The 18,452-nt window shown below is 39.3% G+C and overlaps 1 long non-coding RNA gene across 1 annotated transcript; it reads left to right on the forward strand.

Annotated features, from left to right (window-relative positions):
* The first annotated feature begins 566 nt into the window (after positions 1-566).
* LOC138759998 (uncharacterized) lies at positions 567-17,537 on the forward strand. The gene is made up of 2 exons (XR_011355316.1): positions 567-1,110; positions 15,781-17,537. It is a non-coding gene; the product is annotated as an uncharacterized lncRNA (long non-coding RNA).
* Positions 17,538-18,452: the final 915 nt, after the last annotated feature.

Raw genomic sequence — 18,452 nt, forward strand, 5'->3', positions numbered from 1 at the left:
CATTTAATTTCCCGCAGGATCCATTTTAAGGGCTCTGCCAAGATATTGAAATCATTATCGTTGCTACCTTTCATTCTCAAGCCTTTATTTAACAGTAAACGTGGGGGAAAGCTGAAGTTTTAATTATACACCGCCGAGGCGTCTTCCACTCATATCCGCGGCACTTTTGTTTTGAATGTGGGCGACGGCAGAGCTCAGCGCCATCTGAAGAGTCCAACATGTGGAATTACAAAGGAATATAGTTAAATCAGTGAGTGAGAAGGTCTGACATCAATTTCCTGCAAAAAAAATATAATTTGGTAGGAAACTCAAGAGGACATTTAAATAATAATAAATTTGGTAGGAAACTCAAGAGGACATTTAAATAATGCTAAATTTGGTAGGAAACTCAAGAGGACATTTAAATAATAATACGCGATGTTGCAAGCAGGTAGTGGAATCTACTAATAGAGTACATAGGTCGATAACGATCAATTTGGAGGACCACGCGTAGTTAATAAATGTCGATGTGGTGTGTGTTCTCCTCGGTCCCATTCAGCCGGGTCAGAGCTGGACGGCAGATTTACTGCAACCGATCAAGCGTGAGGCGCCATGTATAGGGAGGTGTCAATTAGTTTGTTTCTGCCGCGGAGACAAGCCTTTCCTTTTGGCAACCGGCTCGCTTGACAGAAGCCTGACGCCGGGATGTCCAGCCCGCACTGAACCTTTCCACACCTCGAAACAATGGCAAGGGGCCAAGGCTGGATTGCCTCCAGGCTTTCGTGTCTGGGCTCACACGTTGCACTCCCCACCCCCCCCCCCCTTCCCTTCCCTCCCTCTCCCCGGGCACAACTTCAACGAGGCCAGTCGGAGCTTTGCAAATTGGCTGGGGCTCGCGTCGCGGTCACAACAAAGAGGCTGGCCGAGCAGTCGCTGCATTTGGGGCTGGTGTTGCGAACGCACGGAGTGCATTCCACGTGGTGGAGCTCCCGGACTGGATAACCCCCAGAGCTGAGCCACAGGAGGGAGGGGGAATTCTGCACGGCTCTCTCGCGTTGGAACCGCCCCAAAGAAAATAATCAAACGACTCGCTTCTCACAGTCCGCAGCCGGGAACATCACGAAACGACAGGTGAATGTAAAGCGTCCGGTAACAAATCTTTCAAAATCGTTATTTTGGGGTTGATCTTGTGTCCTCAGTAACGCAGGTCGCTCGGTAAGTTGTTTTCACGTATTGGATGGCAGTTCAGAATGTAATGATCTGATACCGTGGAAGGGACGTGCATTGTGGAGAATGCCAGCATCTTACTTAAAGGGATCCCCCCACCCACCCCGCCAGAGAGACATTTTAAAGTTTGAAAGTTGTTACAGCGGAGAGTGAGGTGGCCACTTAACTTTCGCTCGAAGTTGAGGTCAGCAAGTCACTGGCGGTGGGAGTTTCAAACGCCCCTGATGCCGGTTAGACCAGCATCTGGGAGGTATTGCCTCGTCGTTGTAGCCGTGTCTCCTGGTCGCTGTCTCTGATTGAACATGAGCACTGAATAACGTGCAATGATAACTGCGCCATTGGCGCAAGTGATTGATCAGAGAGCCAATACTGGAAGTCAGAAGTAAAAGCAGAATGGGTGGAACTATTAGTTGATCAGACAACATTCTTTGGATAACGTAGAGTGTGGAACTGTCAAACACATTTTCAGCTGGGGGGGGTGGGGGTGGGGGCGGGGAAGGAGAAGAAAGACCAGGTTGGATAGATTTTTATATAGTAGGGGATATGGGGAAAAGGCAGGTAGGTGGAGATGAGTCTATCATCAGATCTGCCATGATCTCATTGAATGGTGGAGCAGGCTCGATGGCCTACTCCTGTTTCTTGTCTTAAATGCACCTTGATCAACGGGTTGCATTTGTGGGTGAGTGGTGAGGACTGGCGGTGATAGTTCGGAGACTTTTTTTTAAAAGTAGAGGTGGAAAAGTTGATGGTAATATTCCTGTATCTTGGCACTGTAAAGTGGTGGTCATTGGGACCTCCCAAGAAGCCATACAGGAGAGAATTTCAGAGGGTTTTCCATTTGGAAAAGGTACAGAGATGGAAAAGAGAAACTGGGTAAGCTGAATATAAATGTCTTACTGAAATGTCACTGAGATGATATAAAACTTTGCAGGATTTCATCCTCAATTTGGATTGTTTAAATGATGAGCAACCTTTAATTCTCTTTTTGGTCAAACTCACAGGATTAAGGATGACTAATTCCCATTTGGTTTTAGTAGAATTTTATTTGACTGATGAGTTTAACGTAGAAACCATAGATTGTTCCTTCAGTGGAACACCTGGGTTCCAACAGGGTGGGATGTGGTGGGCATCTTCCACTGGTCTCTCAAGGCTTCTATGTGCTTCTAGCATCTCAAAGCCACCCTGAATGTTTCCTGACTGGTGATGAGCCTGAGGCTCACCTGTGGGAATTTTGAATCATTTTGCCTGCTAATCTCCTCCTTTGTCAAAGCTTGGAGTGGAGTTTCTTTTAGGTATCTGGTCTCCGGCGTACTGCATAGTCTTATAATGTCCTTGTTTGTCTTGGATCTCAATATACAAGACATTGGGAATGGGAGAGCACACTTGTGTTGATTTGCTTGTCCTTCCAGAGAGCAAATTTTCTGCAGAAGCCAAAGGCCAGCTGCCTCCCTGTGTAAGGCAATTATGTGAAACCTTCTGTATATAGTAAATCAGATTAGACAACACAGGAAATGGGTTGATGAATCAGGAAATATGAGCTCAGCTGTTTATACGTGATAAAATGTAAAATAAGAGAATAGTTGTGGAGATGTTAACTTCTTATTGGATTCCATATGTTCACATGATATTTTATGATGAGCTTATTCCAGTGCAACAGTACTTTTGCCAAAGTGCTTTCATGGCACTGAAACACAATGAAAGGTGTCGACCTTCTGGTGAAATATATTGAAGGTCAATGACAATGGATTTTAGCCACATTCAAGTAAAGGTCAATGCAAAGTAACACAATGTGAATTCCCACTTGAAAATGCCCCAAACAGGAGTGAGAACGTGAAGAACTAGAAGAGACAACCAATCTGTATCATATCTACAGACAAAAGAATTGCAAGAATCATGAAGAAACACCTTCAACCATTTAGAAGCAGGGTGGTGTGGGGAGGGAAGGAAAATGTGTCACTTTACAATGCCTTAGAAATATTGGGTCTCCCACTAGTGCCATTCTCACCACGGACTCCTTCACCCTGGTGCCCATATGATCATGACCATCCTCTAGATTTAACCTATCGTGGCAGAGAACTTCATGCTCCCTGCGAAGTTGCATTTTTACAATATCAGATTGACCAAAGTACAAATATTGTTTTAAACTACAGCACAGTAACATCCTTTCCAGCCCATGAACTTGTGCTGCCCCAATTAACCTACAAAACCCATATGTTTTGGAGAAGACTGGGGCACCAAAAGAAAAGCCATACAGGCACCGGGGGAAGGTATAGACTGCGTTGGATTAGAACCTGCTGGTGTTGTAATAATGTGGTGCTCACCATGCTGCTGTACTTTGAGTGATAAAGCCACAATAATTTTTACAGGCCGAAAAATAGATCAGGGCTTAGAATATATAATAAATCATATGGGTTTTTAGTCATTGGGAAATTAATAATTATTTGGTGTTGACATAGCACAAATTATGTTGGCATTTATGAAACAAAATTGTGTAGTGTGATAACAAAGACTGTAATCTCATTTTATTATTTTATGTATACATAAGTAATCTCCTTTGGATGTTTAAGTATCAAGAACAAGAAGAAAAAGGACTTCCCTGTTTGAGAATCAACAAGGAAACACACCCAAAGAAACTCTAAAGCAGGAGTACATTATAGAATGAGGAATTATTTATTCTGTTCCTGTGCACAATTATACAACACGAAGTTCTGACAAAAGTTTTGAAAAAAAATTGCAACAGGGAAATTAAACATTTCAAGAAATCATTTGCATGGACTTACCTGTATTGGATACAATACCATCAAACAATTACTGCCCTTGGTGAAGCACACATCTATGCATTGCTTACTTCCAACTTTGACTTGGATTTTGAAACTACGTATATACTGATCATCAACAAACATAAGGAGCAATTAACACCCATCGAAACAATTTAATGAAGCCCTTAGGTGTTTAAACAGCCATGACTTTAAATGACACTATGAGAGTATTAACATACCAACACTATAAGATTTTGTTGCTTGCTGTTTTAACAAAGCAGTGATCCATTTAAAAATACCAAATCAGTTGTACACGCATAATGTAATTTCAGTGGCTATATTTTGAGCAAACTCTAAAGGTTGTCATAGCCGAAGGGTGGCAGTGGGGACAAGCTCCCATTGCTACCCAAATGGTCTTCATGATGTGCACCTGAAACAGCCTCTGACAACCAAGTCCAACTCCTGGCCATCATGTGTGGCATCGTTCTTATGGCCGGTGGAGTATTGTGATAGTAGGAGATTTTATCTTTCCACATATTGACTGAGACTCCAATACTGTAAAAGGGCTGGATAGCTTGGAGTTTGTCATATGTGTTCAGGAAAGCTTAATAAATCAATGTATATGAGTTATCAACTAGAGAGAGTGCAATAATGGATCTTCTATTAGGAAATGACGCAGGACATATGACAGAAGTATGTGTAGGAACTAGAGAGAGTGCAATAATGGATCTCCTATTAGGAAATGACACAGGACATGTGACAGAAGTATGTGTAGGAGAACATTTTGGGTCCAGTGATCATAATTCCATTTATTTCAAGTTATTTATGGAGAAGGATAGGTTCTGGGCCGCAGGATGAGTTTGTAAATTGGAGAAAGGCCAATTTTGAAGAAATGAGAAAAGATCTAGAATGCATGGATTTGGGGTAAGTTATTTTAGGACAAGGATGTGCCAGGTAAGTGGAGGACCTTCAAAGGTGAAATTTTGAGAGTATAGAGTTTGTATGTTTCTGTCAGCATTAAAGGCAGACATAGGGAACCTTGGTTTACGAGGGTTAAGAAGAAGGGAGAGGTGTATAGAAGGTATAGGCAACAAGGAACATATGAGGTAGTTGAAGATGTAAGAAAATACTTAAGACAAAAAATCAGGAAGGCAAATAGAGATATCTTTGGGAGATAATGTGAAGGTAAACCCAAAAGTTTTCTATAAGTATATTAAGAGTTAAAGAATAATAAGGGACAAAATTGGTTCCCTTGAAGATCAGAGTGGTTGTCTCTGTGTGGAGCTTCATGAGATGGAGGAGATCTTAAACAGTTTTTATGCATCAGTGTTTGCACAGGAAACTGGCATAATGTGCGAGGAAGGAAGGGAAACCAGCAGTAGTGGCATGGAATATACAGAGATAAAAGAGGAGGGGTTCTTGCTGCCTTATAGCAAATAAAGATAGAGAAATTCCCTGGGCCTGACATGATATTCCCTTGGACCTTGAGGGAGACAAGTGTAGAAATTATAGTGGTCCTTGAAAATAATTATTTAAAATATCTTTAACTGTGGGTAAGGTGTTGAAGGACTGGAGGGTACCTCATGTTGTTCCATTGTTTAAAAAAAAAGCTCCAAAAGTAAACCAGGAAATTACAAGCTGGTGAGCCAGACGTCAATGGTAGGTAAATGATTGGAGGGTATTCTGAGAGAATGGATATACCAGTATTTGGACAGCCAAGGGCTGATTATGGATAGTCAGCATGGCTTTGAGCGTGGTAGGTCGTGTTTAACACATCTTATAGAGTTTTTTGAGGAGGTTACCAAGAAAGTAGATGAAGGAAAGACTGTGAATGTTGTCTACGTGTATTTTAATAAGGCCTTTGACAAGGTACCATGTGGGAGGTTAGTTCGGAAGATATCCATGGAGAGGTTGTAAACTAGATTCGAAATTGGCTGAATGGGAGAAGACAGAAAGTGGTCAAGTCAAGTTGCCACCTTTATTTATCATTCATGCCATGCTCACACAGTAAAGATGAAATAACATTTCTCCAGGAGCACTGAGCACATTTACATAAATATGTTAAAATAGAAATTAAACACATAAAATATTAAATATTAAGACATATATTGTAAAAGTCCAGTACCGAAGTATTCATATATGTTTGGGGAATTCAGGAGTATGATGGCCTGGAGGGAAAAAAAACTGTTGCCCAATCTGGACACAAGGGCCCTAGTGCTGCAGTACCTCCTACCAGATGACAGAAGAGTGAACAGTTTACTTGAGGGGTCTGTGGAGTCCTTCACAATGTTTATTGCCTTTCTCCTGCATTGAGTGTTGTAGATGTCCTTCATGATAAGAAGAGAGCCCCCCCCCACCCCCCACAATGATCTTTTTCTACTGAGTCCACTAGCCTCTGCAAGGTTGTGAAGAAAGATGCTTTTGGTATCTTGGCTTTCATAAATCAAAGTATTGAGTACGGGAGTTGGGATGTTATGGTGAGGTTGTATAAGATATTAGTGAGGGCAAATTTGGAGTATTGTGGGCAGTTCTGGTTGCAAAACTACAGGAACGATATTAGTAAAATTGAAAGAGTGCAGAGGAGATTTACCAGGGCGTTCATTGCCATGTCTTCAGGAGTTGAGTTACAGGGAAAGATTAAACAAGTTAGGACTTTATTCCTTGGAGTGTAGAAGAATGAGTGGAGATTTGATAGAGATGTATAAAATTATAAGGGGTATAGACAGAGTAAATGCTTGTAGGCTCTTTCCACTTAGATTAGGAAACGTAAATACAAGAAGACGTGACTTTATGGTGAAAGGGGAAAAGTTTAGGGGGAACATTAGGGTGAATGTTTTCACTCAGAGTGGTGGGAGTGTGGAACAAGTTGGCATTTGACATGGTAAATGCAGGCTCATTCTTAAGTTTTTAAATTAAACTGGATAGATACATGGATGGGAGCGATCTGGAGGTATAGAATGGGTGCAGATCAGTGGGACTTATGGTATGATGTTTTCATCACAGTCTAGAGGGGCCAAATGGCCTGTTTTCTGTGCTGTAGCTTTCTATGTGACCATAACATTTGATAAAGTCTTTATTCAGTACTATATATAACCATTTACGGAGCAGAAACAGGCCATGTCGGCCTTTTGAGTCTGCACTGGTTCACTAGAACAACTCCACTAGTTCAAACTTCTCGCTCTCCGCCAATAACCCTCCAACCCCCTCACCTCCATGTACACATCCAACCTTCTCTTAATTGAACCAAAATATTTTTAACTTAACACAATGATAAAATTGATTTTTTTTTTTGTTTATGAGGAAAGAACTGAATCTAAACATCAAATAAGACATAGGAACAGAACTAAGCGATTCAGCCCATCAAGTCTGCCCTACCATTTAAATCATGAGCTGATCCATTTTCTCACTCAACCCCACTGCCCGGCCTCTCCCCCCCATCCCCCCCCCCCACCCCCCGCCATAACCTTGACACCCTAGCTAATCAAGAATCTCTGCCTTAAATGCACCCAGTGTCCTGACCTCCACAACCACCTTTGGGAAACGACCCTTTCTATATCTACTCTGTCCATGCCTTTCAACATTCAGAAGGTAGCTTCAGGGCTCAGTACTTATAGTTACGGTGCTCAAATAATAATAATTTTTAAATTGAAAGCACAACTGTTTACTTTAAATGGATTGCTGCTCTGAAAAGTAAAGAAATTAACAAATCTATGTTCATACATTAATATTCACAAACATTTGTATCAAGACCTTAGTTACCTAAAACTTTCTATAAATGATATTTTATTATAATCTGCTGCACATACTTAATAAGGAGCTTGGGTTAGTTGAGGAAACATTTGTTGCCTTATGATCTTTTAGTGAGATCCAGGAATGAGTCACCAGTCTGAAAGCAGCAAGTGTAAAATTGATTCGGAGGGTATTTATTTATTCTCTTATAGTGAATCCAACTTTTAGAGTAAGTGTGTAAGAGATGTTAATAAAGTTTAAATCCATTCAAATATTTTTTTGGTTGTTGCAAGCATTTTAACTTGAATGTTTTAAACATCTCGATACATTGCAGACATTTCAGATTTTGATTATATGGTGTTTGTGGAAAGAGTCCATGGAGATTTTTTGGCTTCATTATCATCTGGAGGGGATTATTTAGCCTCTGCAGGTCCAAATACATTGCATATACAGCTGCAGTATTTTAATCTGTCTATCACTGTTGCATGGCATGCCAAACTTTTCAACTTTAACACTTTCATGTTACTCAAAATCAGGCCTAAACATAAAATTTTACTCTTCATAATATCAGTGATTGGTCTGTAACCCACCCAACAATGATTTGTCTATTTCACTCAAATTAACCCCTCGGGCACTGAATAAGGACACTGAATACAATATTTACAATTTAAGGTGAATCTGGAGATGTCTCACACATAATGAAAATGTGCTGTTGTTTCATTGTTTGGGGCCTTAGCGGGCTAATATGTAGTGCATAAATTATTACAATAATCACCACAGATGTTAACTGATCAGTGTAATCCATGCAAAATTTATTCTCCACTCTTACCTCCTCCTATCTTCCCTTAATGTGACACTATACGATCACATTTCATGTTTGCTTTCCAACTTCCACCCTTATTTCATCTTCTCAATGAGTAGCCAGTTCAATCAACCAGCCATTCTCAACCTTTTGTTTGGCTGTGACCTGCCTGGGACTCTGTTCAAATTTTATGGATCTCCTTCCCTGTGAAGCAGCCAACTTTTGGTTTCTTCTGTCCTTCTCTCCTCCTGACTACATAAAAAATAAAAAATATATTTTTATGTTAAGTGAGGTAAAAAAGAAAACAAGACTTTTACTTAAATGTACTGTGCCTCCCATTGAGAATGGCTGTCATAGACTACTCGATGGAAGAATAAATTTATTTTCTCCTAATTCTTCGGTGACTTCTTAGTATAGGTAACCTTCTGATTTTCCCTTCCCCCAATGGAAATATTTATATACTTGCCTATCTACCACAAGGTGGAAGACTATACCAGCCATTGAAACCTGTGTCTCCCAATTACAGCTAATTACCTGACCAATCCCAAAATGTTTTAGAGGGTGAAGGGAAACTGAAGCACCTGGGTAAAACCTATGCAGGTCAAGGAGGGAATGTATAAACTCCTTACAGACTGCCCCAGATTCAAACCTGATTGCTGGCATTCTAATAGCATTGTGCTAATTGCTATGCCAACCAAGCTACTTGATCTTCTACTATATTAAAAATGTCCATGATTTTGATGCAAAATATTGGGTTTCCGTTTGGATTTCCTATTCAAGATTAAAGAAATCTACCCATTTCTGATAGCTGTAACCCTCATTTCTCATACCACCCTTATAACTTTGTTTTTACATACACTTTAATACTTCTGTATTTTTCTCAATTAGAGTAACTAAAATTGTGTAGAGACTTTCAGGAGCGGCCATAGATAGACTAGATAATTTTTGCATAAATTTTAATTTGATTCTTCAGAAACAGAACTCTGATTTGTGTTTGTTAATGGTCTTTTCACCCTGGGTCACTCTTTTTAGTACTTGTATGTTTGAAGTTCAATATTTGTGTATTCCTCCACTCCATTTAAATTCTTGTTTTTTAAGTAACATTTGGCCTTCTAGCATTCGTGAAAATATGGTATTGTATTCTTGCTGCATTAAAATTATTTTCAAATTACAATCTAACCATCAATTTATTAATAAATGTACTTACATACAGCCCTGCCATGTTAGCTTAGTATGTCCCTGCTCTTAAATTTTAAGTAAGCCATAAATTTTGTTTTTAATTATGCAATATTTATGAAAGTTAGAGATTTATCTGAATCTTGATAACCCACATCCTATCTTCTATCACTCTGTTGTTAGCCTTCACCATTATCTGTTTGCTCGTCAAGTCAAGTTTATTGTCGTCAGATTGCACAAGTATAACCCGATGAAAGAGCATTCTCTGGTCCTCGGTGTAAAACATGCAGACATAGAACCAGGTGTAACACACATACAGACAAACAATGCATATGCAAGACAAGTATTCATATATACAAATAAATAAATATATTCATAAATAAGTGAAGTTAATATTTCTTTGGACTTATTGCCAGTGGGAAGAAACTGTTTCTGAGGCTGGTGGCTCCTGCCTCTGATTCCCCTGTGTCTCTTTCCAGAAGGTTTTTATTTACAGCATCCTCTTCAGAAAATGATCCTGGTCAATCATGTCAATGGGGAATTGGGGGGGCGGGGGGGGTGGGTAGGAGACTCCAGTGATCATCTCTGCCACTCTTAAGGTACTATGGATTGATCTCTGATCTATTTCTCTGCAGCATCCATACCATTAACCATTTCTGTCTCAAAGCCAATAGGTGCCCATCATACTATATTTCCCTAACTCTGCACCTGTGGTTTTTAGACTCACAATCTTACTTTAATTAATCCTATACTATAGGTGCTCTGTGATTATTAAGGGATTACTTGAAGTGCTACGTGAGTAGGGGGAGAAAAAAGGTTGAGAACCACTGGTCTAGACCCAATTGTTACTGAAATATTTGGCCTGAGACAAATTGTCATTGGCCCATTTCCTTTGGAGTTATGAAACCGTGCACATAACGAGCCAATTAGGTACGATTAAAATAGTGGTTTCCAAACTTTTTATTCCCACTCACCTTCCACTTTAAGTAATCTCTTGTGGCAAGGGGATTGCTTAAAGTGGAATGTGAGTTCAGGGGGAAGCTTGAAAATCACTGTCACCTTCAGTAATCTACAAGGTGGTATCTTATTGAAATATTTTGGTACATTACTTACACTACATTATTTTTTGTCCAATCTCTCTATTATCTAGTCAAAGCATCATAAATCATTTACAAGCATAAAGAAGATGAGTGTACTCCTCTAGCAAGTATGAATTTCACATTTGGGCTGATGAATGTATTGATTTAATAAAAGATCAATGAACCAGTAGAAGAGGATAAAATTAGATATGTATATCCATGAGGTTGCTTGATTGGTTTAGTTCCCTGACCTTTCCCTCACAATTAAGTACAGTATAAATTAAACAGGAATTTCTACAAATTTTAATTGCAGCGTAACTACATGAAAGATGATCAGACTTTCATTTCACTCCTATAGAGAGGATCATTCTTGCTTCTTGCTGCAAAGCCATGGGGTGGCATGGTTAGTGTAGCGGCTAGCACAACGTGGTTAGAGCGCCAGTGACCAGGGTTTGAATCCATGGCTGTCCGTAAGGAGTTTATACATCCATCCTGTGTCTGTGTAGGTTGCCTCCAGGTGCCCCGGTTTCCTTCCACTGTTCAAAACATACCAGGGGGTTGTAGGTCAATTGGGTTCATTTGGGCGGCAAGGGCTCGTGGTCCTAAAGGGCCTTGTTACCGTGCTGTATGTCTACATTTAAATCTTTAAAAATTTTAAAGCATTTTCATCATGATCTTATAAAATTAGATTTTGTAATACTAACATCAGCATAAATAAGGGGGCGTAGGGACAGTAATTCTGAAATGTACATTTCATCATGATCCAGCTTCTTCTGCAAAGAAGTCAAAGTTACAGTAAATCCCAAAGGAATCAAGTTACAGGGATAATTGTTTTGTACTTTATGTGCTTGCAAAGCTATGTGAAAACATTAAACTTATCGAACATTCTGGTCATCCAATGTAATAATCTCTGTTTATGTGCTGCCATTAATGTGGGATAGCAGGCCAGGTTTTTCAGAAGGCAAAACAATTAAAAGCAATGCTTGGAGAGTTATTAATATTGAAAGGTGGTTTCCAATTGGTTTTAAAGGTGGAAAGAGTCAAAGCGATTTACAAGAATTTGGGATAAAAGTACTTAAAGACACTCCCAACAATAGTGAGCAAAGGAAGTTGCCTTGTAGAAGGCCAGATCAAACTACAAAAATTATAGAATGATTAATTTAAAAAAAATATAGAGACACTGTACAGTAACAGGTTGTTTTGGTCCACAAATTCATGCCACCATAATTAACCTACACTCCTAGAACATTTTGAACGACAGGAGGCATCTGGAGCACCTTGCTGACATGAAAGAAAGTACAAACTCCTTACAGACAGTGCGGGATTTTTTTTTGCATTAAGTGGATGATGAAACGCAGTTATATGTTTGGAAAACTAGAGGTTGTAGTAGGATAAATAAAGATGAGAAACATTTCTTAATTCACAGTTCTTAGAATGACTATTTTTGGAACTTTGCGTAGCTGCAAAATTGAGACCTGTGCAAAAGCACTGTTGGAATCAAGCCATAACCTGCCATTGCTTATTTGCCTTCAGTGGAGAGAGCCTGTAAAAAATAATTTGCATTGTGCCACTCATGTGATGCAGAATCCTTGTTTCCCTATCTGTGCTTTTCTGTAGTTGAAGGATTACTGTCCAACACCCTTGCTAATGCCTTGCAGGTGCAGTTTTGAAACACTTTCTTGTGTTAATTCAGCAGTTTGCTTTTCCGCAATAAATTAAAAGTTGTATCTATTCCAGAATAATTTATGATAATTTTACCACTTCGCCCATTGTTCCATCCTAATTAACTTTCAATTATTCCCCTATATTTCTGAAAAAGATGGTGAAACCCATCTATTGTAAACAGTTCAAAAACATCGACTGATGGGAAAAGGCATGCTCAAACAAAAATTAACAAGTTCTGCCAAAGACAGAAATCAAACTCACAATACAATGGAATAAATTAAAGTGTCCAAAATGTATAAGGAAATGAATATTTTAAAATAAAGTCTAACTGCTAAGTCTAGAAGGATGAAGATTTCATTTTTCAGTCAGAAAACTTTTGGGGCAGAGTGATCAAAACAATGCGAAGGTTGAAATAGATGCGGAAAGGAGAACCGTGCATAGGTCTAACTTTATGGATCTGAAGGGGATTGTTCTGGAAGTATCGGTTGTAATTGCAGAGGATGAGCTACAATTAACATGCAGTCAGTGACCAGAGGATATAGATTAATGGTTACATAAAGAAAGATTTCTTTGGAGGCTATTTGTGATCTGTGATATCATTAAAAGTGTGGTGGTGGCATATTCAATTGTAGCATTTCAAACACAAATGGGATTAATAAATGAGAGTAAAATAAGAAAATAATTCCACCATGGGAAAAAGTGCAGGAATGTGGACACTATTGTCAAAGCATTAATAAGGAACTAGTTCAGGAGGAATGCACCAAATGGCCTCATGTTGTTTCAAACTGTAATTCTTATACTCTCTCATCTATAAGAATATATAAAATGAAAAAAAAAAGAAAATAGCCTTTTAGAACATTTCCTCTGGTCTCTGCATTTTAATAGTTCATAAAAATCATACTGTTCGAGGACTGAGAGAATACAAATTATTATGGCAATTGGAAGGTAAGAATTGGTGTATGTTGTTAGAGTGTAAAGTTACTTAAAATTGCTCTCTTTCATTGGTTCCAATCAAATTTTGAATGTGCTAATAGTTTTGTAAATGCTAAGCATTGAGGAATATATTTATGATTTGAGAAGGACACAGAATGTTTGCAAAGGGATGTGAGCAGGTTGAGCGAGTTGAGAAGAGGGTAGTAGATGAAATAAAATGTGGAAATGTGAGGTCATGAACTTGGCATGAAGAATAGAATGTTTCTCATTGAGAAATTAATGAATGTTGGTCTGCTGAGAGGTCTTAAAGTGCCAATTCCTGAAAGTTGGGAAGTAATCCATAGGTACGTGGAAGCAGTTAAGGAGACAATGATACATTGCCTTTCATTGCAAAGGATGCAGAGAACAAAAGTACTTATGTCCTGTAAAATTGTACAGGGCTTAGATGAGCCTCAGTGGTGCAACTAGTAGAGTTGTCACTTCACAGTTTCAGCAGTGGTATATAATCCTCCCCTCTGGTGTTGTCAGTGTGGATTTTGTACATACTTCCTGACTGGGTGGGTTTTGTCGCAGGGGCGTAGCCAGGTTCTAACGTTAGGGGGAGCGAGCACATAAAAAAGGTTCCACGATATGGAGTCAGTGGTTGAATGGCAGCCCGCGCTGTCTTTTTGGCAGCGTTCGATCGGAGCAGGGAGGTAGCCATGTTGGAGCAGGGTGGGGAGGGAGGGGAAGGTGCCACTTTTGAAAAATGTGCTCAGGGGGAGTATTCACTTCCCCCACCCCCAGCTATGGCACTGCCTCACGAGGTTCCAGTTTCCTCCCGCATCTCAAATATGTGCATGTTGGTCAGTTGATTGGCCACTATAAATTGTCACTAATGTGCAGATAAGTGGAAGAATCTGGCAGGAATTGATGGGAATGTGCAATGAACAAAATGTGATGTATGTAGGTTAGTTTCCTGAATGGCTGAAGGTTAATGCAGCCTTGCTGGGTTGCAGAGTTTGTTTCCATGATCTATAACTCTGTCTGAAACCTCATTTGGAGGGTTTTATGCAGTTAATAATCTCCGTACCCAAAGAAGGTATATTCGCCCAAGAAAGTGTGCTTCATTATTTGTTGGATTGGTTCTGCTGATGGAAAAACTGGGGTTAAGTAAGATCAGTATGAACAAGTACAGGCAAACCCACATTAATCAACGTGAAATTCAGTTCCCACGATTTGGAAAACTGCAACCATTTCCTGTTTTACCCATGTAATTATTCAGTTGCCGCAAGATCTTTCTGCAAAACACGAGTTACAAGTAGGTCGTGTGAATGGCCCTAAATAAAATATATGCAAATGACAGTCAGACTCTGTGTGCGCTCCTTATTAAATGTGGATAAAAGACATTGTGGAAAAGAATCTGACAGTGATATTAAAGGGAAAAGAAAAGCAATTACTTTAGAAGAAAAGTTAAGTTATTAAACGGCATGAAGAGGGTGCCAGCATTGTGAAAATCGGACACGATCTGGGCTACAATGAGTCAATGGTACACACAATTTTAAATAAGAAGCACGAATATAAAAAACAAGGTAAAGTTGCATCAGTTTCTCTAAGCATGCAAATTACTCAATACAGAAGTCCATTAATGATTGAGGTGGAACAGTTACTTCATCTTAGGACTGAAGATTGCACCCAAAAGCGAATACCACTTTGGGCTCAAACATTCAAGCCAAAGCTTTAAGCAACTTTTTGATGCTTAAAGAAAATAAATTTCAAGGGGGATACGGAAATTTTTGCTGCAAGCCTAGGTTGCTTTGACCACTTTAAGCATCGAACAGGATTACACAACGTAAGAATTACAGGGGAAGCTGCTCGCGCTGGTTAAAAAAAATGCTCCTGCAAAATTTCCAGAAATGTCTCAAAAAAGGATTTGAAATTGTTAAAGCTGCCAAAGATTTTCTTATCTAAATGTCAATCCTAACATGGAAAGAAGCTTGGACGTCCACAGTCATTTAGAAAAAAGCAATGGCTAGCTAGAGGAAATTGTATAATGAGAGGAAAAAAAAATCTGTTTAGTCAACTTTGGACAAATATTTTTAAAAAGAAATGTAATTATGAAATAAATTTTAAAAAAAGCATTTTTATTAACCTTAACAGTTTTGGCATTATATGCAGCTAAAAATTGTTTTTAAAACATTTTTTTTAAAGTTTTGGTGGACAGTCTGAAAGAATGTGGAGTCATTGTAATTATTCCCATTGATTCTATTCATCGCTTAACGTGAATTCGTCTTGTGCGAGTAAATATTGGGACAAATTAATTGTGTATTAATTTTTTTAAATATTTTATTTTGATTTTTATCAACAAAGTATCAAAAGATAACATCACAGATAAATAAATTAATAAATGATGTGTGTTTTCCAATATAACCCTTATCCCGTCTCCCCCCAGACAATACCCTAAATATATGAAGAAAAGTAAAATGAAGGAAGAAGAAAGAAAAAAAGGACAGGAGAAAGAAAAGAGAGAAGGAAAAAAGGAAAATTGAAGAGAGGAGCTGTTGAGATCTGGAATCGAATTCAACAAAAAGGGTGGTGGGGGCGGTGGTGGTACACCACCAGCCTACTGCAGGGGGAAACCTCTGTACCTGCAGGTGTGTAAGGGGACAGGACAACAACCTGGTCGGCTTGTCAATCAGTCGGCCTGAATGGATCAAGCCCCGCCCATTTGGGTGTCAATCACCTTCTGGGATATAAATCTGCGCTTGTCTCCCAAGGCCTCACTTAGAGTTGCTGCAGCCACAGCCAGCCTGGCTCTGTGGAAGTCTTTGTGGATTAAAGCCTGTTGTACAGTCTTTATCTTTGTGTACGTCTGATTCTGGCTAACATTGCACCACAGGGGGGTATTATTTTTGACTAATTCTCAATAAATAAGTGGGGTTTACCTGTAATCTCATTGGGGCATAGCAGTTTCTGTGAGATATTAACATGCTCAGAGGCTTAAATAGCAAGCCATTATCTCAGGATAAGTGATTTACTATTTAAAAATGAGTTGAGGAGACATCTTTGGAATTCTCTACCTTAGTGATGCTCCATTTATTGAGTTCAATGATGTGAATAATAGATTTTGGATACAAAGGGAATCCAAGGTTGTGGGGATCAGATAGGAATGTGTTCCTAAGGCAAGTCGAAGTTCAGGATTATCAATACATGTACCATAGCTAAGTGAGAAAGTTTGGTTTGTTAGTAGTCCAGCTAGATATTCTATGCATAGTATGGCAAGTAAAACATAGTAGAGAGAGAGAGCGATTGGTAAATCCTGCAAGTGCTAGAGTGGAGAGGTGAGAGTAGAATGGTATTCGTGACTGCCTTACTTTTCGTGCCCTATAATTGATATTTTATTTTTTATAATAATGTCATAAGATGGCTATAATATGAATGTTTACACTGTGATGCTGCCACAAAACACCACATTTTGTGACTTGTTCGTGATAATGAATCCTGATTCTAATTCTGATGGAGAGGACAAGATCAGCCGGGAGCTGCTTGTAAAAATGTCATCACACTCCCAGTGCCCTATTATTCAGAACTAATTGTTTCAGCAAGATGAGGCATTGGTGAGACCATACTTGAAATACTGCGTACAGGGTACCCCTTATTTCTGGAGGGTTGAGCATTTCAGAGAAAATTTACTAAACTAATACTTGGAAATGGTAAAATTCTGATGAAGGTCTCTGGCCCAGAACGTTGATCACCTTTTACTTTCTGTGGATGCTGATGAGTTTCTCCAGCACCTTTGTGCATTTCACTCGACTCCAGCATCAGCAGATTTTCTTGTTTCACTCCACTTGGAAGGGGAATGTTGCCTTTTGATGAAAGGTAGGTTTTTGAGTTTTAAAAGGTAATAGGTGATGATTGAAACTCAACACCACGAGAAGCCCTGGCAGGATGAAGAACAGAGAATGTATTTTTCTTGTGAGAATGTCTAGAACTTACGAGTCAGAGATAATGTAACATTTTTCGCAAAGGCCAATTGAAACTCTCTCAAAGGGCAATGGAAGCCAGGTCAGAATATTTCTAAGGTGAGGTGGATGCATTGAGGTGAAAGACTATTGCCAATAGATGGGAATGCAAAGTCGCATTCAATCCGATAAGCTACCATCATCTTAAATAAAGTTGTTGGCTCAAAAGCCAAAGTGATTCCTTCTATTTTTATTGTGTTGCGATTTTTTTTTTTCTCTATTTTGCTTGTTCTATCTTACAATGAAACTACTTTAAAATTTAGACATACAGCATGGTAACAGGCCATTTGACCACGAGTCCGTCTCACTCAATTTCCCACACCCCAATTAACCCACACCCCCAGTACGTTTCAAATGATGGGAGGAAGCCAGAGTCCCAGGGGAAAACTCATGGAGACACAGGAAGAACATACAAACTCCTTACAGACGGCGCGGGATTCGAACCCCTGTCCCGATCGCAGGCGCTGTGGATGGGTTCTCACATTGCTTACATTGTTTCACCATTGGTTATCCATTTATAGTTAGGAAGTTGAAAAAAAAACCTTTGGATCACACTCAGACAGTCATGAGTTTGATTCACATCCACTTACATTTATTGGATTAATTTTTCCACTTCATGGTTGGGTACATCAGCAATGACCTGTGCAAAATAATGAAAGAAAAGAAAACTTGGATTTATGTTGTGCCTCCCTGGACCAAAGTGATAAAAACCAATTAAGTGCATTATTTAAATGCAGTCACTGCTGGACAAAGGGTGCTGGACAAAGAAGCGACTCTGCATACATTAGCCAAAAGTCAAAGAATTTCATGTATAATACATTCTAAATGTAGTAGTATGTGACAATAATGGAAACTTTATCTTTACCTGTAAAACCATGGGATACTAGAGTGCAGAAGCAGGCCCTTCAGCCCATCTAGTCTGTGCCAAACTATTATCCTGCTGAACCCCATGACCTGCACCTGAACAATACCCCTCCTATCTATGTACCTATCCAGACTTTACTTAAATGTCACCATTGATCCTGTATTCACCACTTTAGCTGTCAACTCATTCCTCATTCTCACCACTCTGTGCATGAAAAGGTTTCCCTTAATGTTCCCT

The sequence above is a fragment of the Narcine bancroftii genome, chromosome 4, assembly GCF_036971445.1.
Source record: "Narcine bancroftii isolate sNarBan1 chromosome 4, sNarBan1.hap1, whole genome shotgun sequence".
Lineage (NCBI taxonomy): Eukaryota > Metazoa > Chordata > Chondrichthyes > Torpediniformes > Narcinidae > Narcine > Narcine bancroftii.